Source organism: Vitis riparia, chromosome 15, assembly GCF_004353265.1.
Source record: "Vitis riparia cultivar Riparia Gloire de Montpellier isolate 1030 chromosome 15, EGFV_Vit.rip_1.0, whole genome shotgun sequence".
Taxonomy (NCBI): Eukaryota; Viridiplantae; Streptophyta; class Magnoliopsida; order Vitales; family Vitaceae; genus Vitis; species Vitis riparia.
The window spans coordinates 6705142-6714786 of NC_048445.1; positions in this window are offsets into that span (position 1 = coordinate 6705142).

Genomic DNA, 9645 nt, shown 5'->3' on the forward strand with positions numbered 1-9645 from the left:
TCAAATTTTCATCCTTAGAATTTTTTAGGCTTACCAAAAATCCTATTTTTTTCAATAAAATTTGTTGTCATTTTCTTTTCGGCAAGCATTTTTCACATCTTCTTTGATTTTTAAATGTTTTAAAATAAGCATGAATTTAATTCTGTAATTCCAAATGATGGAATTTATGGAATTGATTCATGCAAAAATAAATTGGGCTTCGGTGGGGGCCTAATATCATTAATGTCTTCTAAAAATAAATAAATTTGAGTAAAATGCAATATCTGTTAGTGATGATTTCTTACTTTGTTTAGTGACATGTGTGACATACTTGTTGTTCATTATTGTGCACTAACCCCATTTTATGATAGCGTATTAGTGTTTGCTGCTAAGGTACGCTCTCACTATCACTTTTACTATCCTCTATACTATTTAATTGTCATGTCTGCTTCATCATATTCAGTAGAGACCCATTTTAAGGCTTAGAAGGGTGTTACGATCTTTATCGTATCTTCCCAATAAATAACCTAACGCTCGAACCCAAATTTGGTTTTCCACAAACTGTTTTTTCCCAAATAAGGAGTCATATTTAAGGTTTTCTTTCTTATTTTGTTTTCCCTTTAAAAATAAAACAAAAATAAGCGCATGTGTAGAAATGCGGGGTCCACATAATTATATTATTTTAAATAAATATTAAAAATAGAAACAAAGTAAAGAGCTTATTTTATGTACACAGAAAATGTCATCTCATTTTTTTTTCCCGAATTACATTATTTCTTTATTATTTATAATTAATAAATAAAAAATTTAGTATACAAATCATTACAATTTTATTTTAAATTAAATAATAAAAAAATTTTATTTATCTCAATCCTCAATTGTGTTTTGAAAATCAATTTATATCAATTAATTATAAAATTTAAAATTAATTTTTTTTTTTTTAAAAAAAGTTATTTATTTTATATTTAAATTTTAAATCAAAGAATAAATATTTTTTAAATTTCAAGTTTATCTACTAAAATTAGTTTAAAAATTAAAAAGAAATAAAATTATTCATATTTTAAATATTTATTATATATGGTAGAAAGAGAAAAGCGAATAAAATTAAATTATTTTTCTATTTTTAATAATAATGAATTAAATTAATTAAGAGATAAAATTCAAGATAAAAAACAAATTATTTTTTAATCAATACCTAATTTAATATAAAATGGTGTACATGATTTATACTTTTATAAATATTATAATTATAAATAGTATATTAACAATAAGTATAATATTTTTATATCATATAGGATGATGTATATATTCTAACTAAACTATTTATGCTAGTTTTATAACCTCACACATTCTTGAATATCATATCATTCATAAAAACTTAAAAAAAAAAAACCTAATAAATATGAGTTTAATTTCTATCTTATTCGTACATTTGAAAACCAGCAGTGCAAGTATTTTAGCAGCACAAAGATGACAAAAATATGCAACAAAAGTACAAATTTGTGATATATGACATAATTTGTAATATTCAGTAATAATATTTAATGCACCAATTAAAAATATAAATTTTCAAAGTGTACATTCAATATTAATCTATATTAATTATTTAATTTCATTAAATTTCATATCAATAATTTATATATATTTCATTGTAATGGTTTTGTCGTGGTTCCATGACATTATTAATATTTTTTATAAAATATTAATATATTCACATACCTAAAATTAGTATAAAAATTCAATTTATTTATTAATATAATAAAATATTATTGGATAATATATTCTATATATCTATTACAGATATTACTATTAATATTATATTTTTAACTTAACTATTGGTATATTATGTTTTTTTATATATTATTTTAATTAATGATATTTGTTAACACCACGTTCAATTTATTATAAGTAATGCATTTAAACGCCTATTTAAAACATGATTCCTTAAAAGAATAGTTTTCTCTAGATTACAAAAAATTGCATCCATTATTAGAGTTTTCAAATACTTAGAATTAAAGTCTACACATTAGTATCACTTACGTGTACCTAACAAAATGCATTTATTGGAAGAATAAATTTTCTAATAAAAAAAATTGAATAATAATAAGATATATTCTTTTATTATATATATATATATATATATATATATATATATATATATATATATATATATATATAATTTTGATAAACTAATTTTTTCCAATCATTTTTATAATGTAAAATCTAATAGATTGTGCATCTATATTTAATTATTATTTATCTTTTATTAAAAATGATATAATAATTGTATGTGTTGTACTTAAAAAATCCATACACTAGATTGAATAGAAAATTATTACTATGAATTAGTATTTTATTTTTAATTCTATAATATACCGAATGGAAATATATATCATTTTTTACTTCTCTATCTTACCCAAAAATAAAACATTAAAATCACTAAATCTTTAATGACTTATCCAAATGCAAGAGTTTAAATCATTAAATCTGGTTATATCTATTTTTTTGGTAAATTTTTTTGAGATATATAATTCCTATTTGCCAATCCGACCAACTAAATGGAACCTAAAAATCCATCATATTAATCATAAATTATTTCCAAAATTAAACTTGAAATTTAATTACCTTAACCGTAATTAAATCGGAATTATTTTATTTATTTATTGTTTCTACTTCAGGTTTTTTAAACATCTAGAACCACTGTCCTTTCAGGCGCTGAGGGGCCGTGTGGTCAACTGCGTCAACACTCCCTCCCGGCTCCCACTACGAAATCTCGATCTTTCTCTCAATATCTCGCCGACGGCGATCTCTCATAATCTCCGGCCAGTCAGTCTCATTTTCAGTGTGGGGTTTTCGAAATTGGGCTAGAGTATGTTGAGTTTTGTTGGTTTTGATTGCTGAAATTGGGGATCTTTGTCTGGTTGTCTTCAAAGTTTAGGAAAGAAAGAAAAAGTAAATTTCTTTGGAATATTGCAATGGTTTTTCGGGGGGTTTTTAGGCTGATGATGCTCTTTTTAGAGGCTTGAAAATTTATGCTGCTTAGTTGTTAATTTGAAGACACATCTGTTGTTTAGTGTTCATGTGCAAATATGTCTTATTTACCTTTATTTTGTTTAGTATAAAGTTAAAAATCTTTGAGACGGATAGTTTCTGTTGAGGAGAAAGAAGAGCGGTTGGAGTTGATGATGAGCTCAGATGATTTCTTATTCCTCTTTCAAAAAAATTTTCTGCTCAGTGACCGTTTTTTATTTACTGATCTTTCTATTTTTGTTTTAATGGATTTACATACGCCAGAGCAGTAGAAATTGAAATGGGTATTACACAAGATCTCCTCAAGGCTGTTGATCAGTATCTCTTGAAGTGTTTTGAGCATCAGACCTGGTATTCAAATAGGAGAAATGGAGTCTAAACCGGAGGCTCTTGCGATTCCTCTACGGATGTGGAATTACGAGTCATGAGTGTGGCAAATGAGTTGAATACATGACTTGCTTGGTAACGAAGATAATAATATAGTTGCCGTAAGTAGTCCGATGCCATTTTTGCTGCAATGATGACCCATGAACCAAGCGAATAATATAGTTGTCGTAAGTAGTCCGATGCCATTTTTACTGCAATGATGACCCATGGACCAAACGAGTAATATAGTTGCGGTAAGTAGTCCCATGCCATTTTGGCTGCAAGGATGACCCATAAACCAATCACCAGCCATCCTAATTCTGGAACTAAAATGAAGAAGAGTAAGATTGGGGCAATTGTGGTAGAAAGGAGTCGAATGGGCCCAAGCTTTTTATCAACAATAATTGTTCCAACATAGATGGAAATAACAATAACAAAAATATATATAATCCCTTTGGTTATGTTTGGTTCCCAAAAAATTTAAAGGAAAATACAAGGGAAAGAAAATACAAAGAAAAAGTAGAAGGAAAGAAAAAATGAAGAAAAATAAAAAAAATAGATTAAAAGTTGATAAATTTTTTTTTTTTGTTACTTCAAACTCATTTTATTTATTTTAACTCATTAATATAAAGATTAAATAATTTAAAAATATATAAGCTTTTAATTAGTTTTAATTATATTTGATTTTCTTTGATATTTTTCATATGACAACAAAACATAACCTTTATGTTCCTCAAATGGGGAAATGCTGACGCCTTGATATTTCACTGAGAGGAGGACACCCAATATTGAAAGGTAGGCAAAAAAAAACTTGGATCTCAAGGGATTCACTTGATCCTTGATTTTGTTCTATGAAGGAATTTAATCCTTGCTCTTGCTCACTGTGATGCCAAGAAAATGAAATTACTTTTGAATGTTTAATCAACAAGTTATTAATGAAATTCAATAATAAAATATAAAAAATACACAAAAGCCTTCTCAATAACGAGGGCATACCGTTGTCGTCTGTCCATGAAGTGTAGATGCGGTTGTAGCTCTTAGCTCTTAAGAGCTCCTTTCCGATGGCTGGCAGTAGCTCTTAGCATTTGTGGGGATATATACATTAGTTTAATGGGCTACTGGAGACAAGTGGGGTTGGACTTGGAAAAGTATATGGTGTTGCGTTACGTGGATGGAGAACAGGTGGGGTTGGACTTGGAGAAGTATATGTTGGCGTCCAAACGCTTTACGTGGATGGAGGCAAGGTGGGGTTGGACTTGGAGAAGTATATGTTGGTATATGCAACTGCGTTTTTCCCCATCAAGGTTTACGAGCGCGTGGCGTTTTTCCCCCATCAAGGTATACGCGCGCTTTGAGAAGTATAGGCGTTTTTTTCCCATCAAGGTGCTTGGATACGGTGATAAAAAGTATATGCAAAGTATCCTTTTATGATCTACAAGGCTCGATGCCTTAAATTTTCTCTAAATCCATTTATCATCTGATGAATGTTTGCATGTTGGTTGTACTTGTATTTTGTAAGGAATTAATAAATGTATATAATATTTTTGTAAGGAATTACTTTGAGTGTTTAATCAATAAGTTATTAATGAAATTCAATAAAAAAATAAAAAAATACACAGAAGCCTTCTCAATAACGAGGGCATACCATTGTCGTCTGTCCATGAAGTGTAGATGCAGTTGTAGCTCTTAGCTCTTAAGAGCTCCTTTCCGATGGCTGGCAGTAGCTCTTAGCATTTGTGGGGATGTATATTAGCATTTCCTGAGAAAAGTTCTGGAAAAGATGTTTTTAGTGTCGCAGGGTGAAAGTGTTGCAGGGATGCATCGTTTTTAGTGCGCAGGGTGAAAGTGCTAGAGGGTGGCACCCTTCCCCCCTGCTTGGATGGGAGGGTGCTTGGATACTTTTTATACGCGCGCGTTTTTTCCTCATTTTATCATCTACAAGGCTCGATGCCTTAAATTTTCTCTAAATCCATTTATCATCTGCTGACTGCTTGCATGTTGGTTGTACTTGTATTTTGTAAGGACTTAATAAATGCATATATAATATTTTTAGTTTTGAAGCGATGTGGGATATATAATTTTCATTTCTTTTAAAACTGTAAATAACACAATATCAAAGATAAAATATAAAAAATAAAATAACTATATATCAAAAAAGAAACCAAAAATATATATATATATATGAAAACATGAATTATGTCAAAATTCAAAACAAAGAAGAGGAGTCAGAAAATATACAAGATAAATAACCAAAGAAATTTAAAAGAGAAGAAACCACAAACTTTAATTACATAAATTGAAAATCATCCATGATAGGAGATAAAATGAAAACACAAAACAAACTTGAAAAATTATAGCTTAAAAACCATCCATAATAGGAGGTATAACATAAAACATAGTTATATATGAAGATGAATATCTTACAATAGAAGAAGGGAGGAAAGCTTTGAAGAAAGCTTTGATCTTGGAAGGCTTACATGATGAGAGAGAAAGAAGAGAGAAGGGAGAGCATAAAATTGAACGTGAAATTGAACCTGCTTACAAATGAGGATCAAACCTCTTTAAATAGCCAAAAGAGAGTATTAAACGATACCCATCAGGAGACAAAACACTGTTTGCTTTTTGACCAACTGTTGTGAATAGTAAACCCCGTACATGAATAGTAAAAAGTGAATAGTAACATTTTACTGTAGCACTTTTAGACTTTTCAACAGGAATCTTACTTTCGGCGTAAAAGACGGCTGGCAGGTTGATTTGGACTGTGAAGTCACAAGCTTGAAGCTTTTGGTGTTGATACTGCTTAGCTGGATAATATTCTTGCTGGTGGAAAGTCATAAAGCTGATGATTACTTGGATTTTCTTATTGAAGGAAGAATACCTTCACAGTCAACACCATTGTCTGGAAGGTAGTTTGTTGAATGATCAGATTATGCATAAGAGTTTTCTTGGGAAAAGCTTGAGTTTCCTTCTTCAAGAATTTTTTGGAAATCTTGAGGGGTTTTTATTGCTGCTAGCATGGCTTGGAGCTGTTGTTTCTTGAGGAGAAACTGTAACATATCATCACTAGCTGAAGCTTGTGTGGGATGCTTGAGGAAATATTGCCTAACTGCTTCCAGGGATGCATCATTTTTCAAAGCGTCCCACCATTTAGTCTTAAAAGTCCTTCCAATAGTTGAAAAGGTTGTTGATTCATCTGCAATGATAATATAGCTCCACTGGACCATCCAAGTAAGGCCAAATTTATTGAAAAAGAATAATAAAAAGGGAAAAGCTGAAAATTCTCTGGGGACAACAAAAGAACTGTTGAATAGCTTAAAACCATCCAAGATTGGCTTAGGAAGAATCTTAATTGATGAACCAAAATAAGTCCACCAATTGTGGAACCAAAATGGGAAGAAAGATAACTAATTTTTAGATGGAAAATAGAACATCCATGAATGATGGAAGTCCCTGTTCTGGATCAGAAAAGCATTGAACCATGCTCTCTGGTAGTCCCAATAATTAAAAAATTTGGGCTTTGAAGGCTTAGCAATTCCCTTGAAAAATTGGGATTCCCACCCCAATACTTAACAGTAAGAATCTTATAGATATGACAAGTAGAAAATGCCAAATCCAGATTGCTGAACTTATCAGCATTGTGCTTGATTTTAACAGAGCTTGTTTCCACAAGGATTGCTTCATAAAATTCTCTTGTTTTTAAAAGATCACCAAAGGGATAGTGAAAATTTTCATGAAAAGCTTTTATTTCAATCTCTCTGTGGTTTTCAGAGAAAAACTCTCTTTTAATAACCAAAAGAGGTTGATTTAAATCTTTTTGCCAATATCTTGATTTTGCTGAAAGAGGTGTGGGGTTGACAGCCACCACAATTTGCTTATTTGAAAAAGAAGAGCTTGATGCTAATTCCTTTTGAGAGAGATTAGATTTAGTAACCTGCTTAAAGGTTTGAGACCCTGAAATAATAGGGTATTGGGTAGCCTTTACTGGATTAGAAGGATCCGAAGGATCATAGTACAAGGTCATCATTTTGTTGGGCATAAGTTTGGAAGAATGAAGCCTTGCTTCTTTTTCAAGTTCAACTTGTTGACTCCAAAGCATTTTATGAGGAAAAAGAGCTTGACTAGATTGGGATTTTTGTGGGTTAGGAGCTTGGGTATTCTTTTTAAGGGCCATGGTCTCGTGAACTCTGCAAATTTCACGAATTGAGTAATCAGGAATGGAATTTTCTCCTTTAAAAGACTTAATTTGAAAATTAGAGTTTAAAATAATCTGCCAATTAGTTAAACCATGCTTAAAAGCTATATACTTAATTGTTTTCGCAGATGTGAAAACGAATCTTAATAAAAATCCTTGGTTCAAAATATCAATTTGAAATTTTGAAATGCATAAAGAAATGCTTGAAATCTTTGTTTTAATGAAACTATGAATGAGTTGTGTACCTAAAATCTTAGGCGGAACGTCTATTCCAACAAGATTAATTTCTCGATTACAAGGAGTGATGTTTACAACAAGATTAGAAAATTCAAAAAGAATTTCTTTTTCAAAGAGCTTTGTTCTTATGCCTTGGTTATCTACCCACATGGGATAAATAGAGCTTAAAAAGGGGATTCCTAGGAGGGCTTTTTCCTTAAGGTCCTTAACAAGAATGAAGGTTTGCTTAATATAGATGTCATGGTTACGGATATGAACATCTGTTAATTTATACTTAATGGCAAGCTTTTTGCCATTGGCTCCAAATAGAGACTCACTAGTCTTTACACATAATTGAACAGGTACAAGACCTTCTTGAAGGCAATTCTCGGCTGCACCTGAATCAATCAAAGCAATAATGTCAAAGACAAATTTATCCTTGACTACTATAGTAAGGGAGACTTCCCACCTCTGGAAAATAACCCTACTAACAGTATTCAAAAAAACATTTGTCTCATCATCATTAACTTGTGAAGATTTTGGAACATCCACAAGGTTTTCCTGGTTATTGACAATTCTATTGATTTGTCCTTGGAGGTTTGAGAAACCTAAACTTGTGAATTGTCTTAACTCCTTGATTTCCTTTCTATACTACCTTACTTTATCATGAAGATCTTTAATGGTTACATCCTTGGGAGACTGATGATCAAACCTGTTTAAGATTTCACTAAGATTATAAGGATTTAGAGTCTTTTTAACTTCTGGCTTAACAACAGATTTCTTAAACACTTCATAAAGATCTTGCTTAGGTTTTTCATCTTCAATTTTTCTTAAAATATCTAGGACAAGTTCTTGATCTTGGCTTATGACATTTATGGTCTTAGGACGACAATTACAATTACCCTTAATGCAATCTTCTTAGTCACTAGAAGTTTGGCTAGAGACTTCACCACAACTGTCTAGTTGATTAATATCATCTTCATTATCTGAATTGGTCATTGACTCGAATTCTGAGGTTTTTAATAAAACTTTGCAGAGCATATTTTTTAAATCTTCTAAGACATTAAGATTATTAATCTTTTGTTTGACCTTACAATATTTCTTATAGTGGTCAACTTTGCCACACTTAAAACAAATAATTGGCTTGGATTCTAAAGGGGCTTCTTCCTTTTTCTGGGCTTCTTTATTTATCCTTCTTTGGACATGTCTTGAATGCTTGGTTTCATTCATCCTATAATTACCATATGTTCCTCTCTTGTTATCATAAAACTTATCTTTGCTAGGCTTCCTGTTTGTTCTTTGCTTAGAGGGAGGTTTAGTTTCTTTTTGGCTGAAACCAAATTGGCTACAGAATGACCTAAATTCATTCTTGTAGATCTTTTGTTCATTCTTCATTTGTTGCTTAAGCTTAAAGTCATTGCACAACTTAATCCCTTCAGCTGTGATAATGCTTATAATCTCACCATAAGTTAGCTTATCATAAAGGATTTGTCCATTATAATGTTCTCTTATCTTAATCCTAATTCTCTCAGAGGAAAAGTCTAGGAAGACCTGAGATGAATTTTTCTTTCCAAAAAGACTGGTTACAATCTGATCTTAGCATGACTTTGGTTAGGGAGACTTCTATATACCATCTAAAGTCATGAAGTTTGGGACACTTAAGGTTGGTTAAGAGACCTGCAGTCTTATCCTTAATTTTTGCAAGATCTCCAATAAAGTGCTTGGATATTAAATATATTAGAGTAGCAACTGCATCCTCTATATCTTGGCCATCTTTGTCCTTAACAACTTCATTATTCTTATTAATCTTGTATGCTTTTAGGATACTATTTCTATCATCAAAAGTGAGATAGTTATCCCAC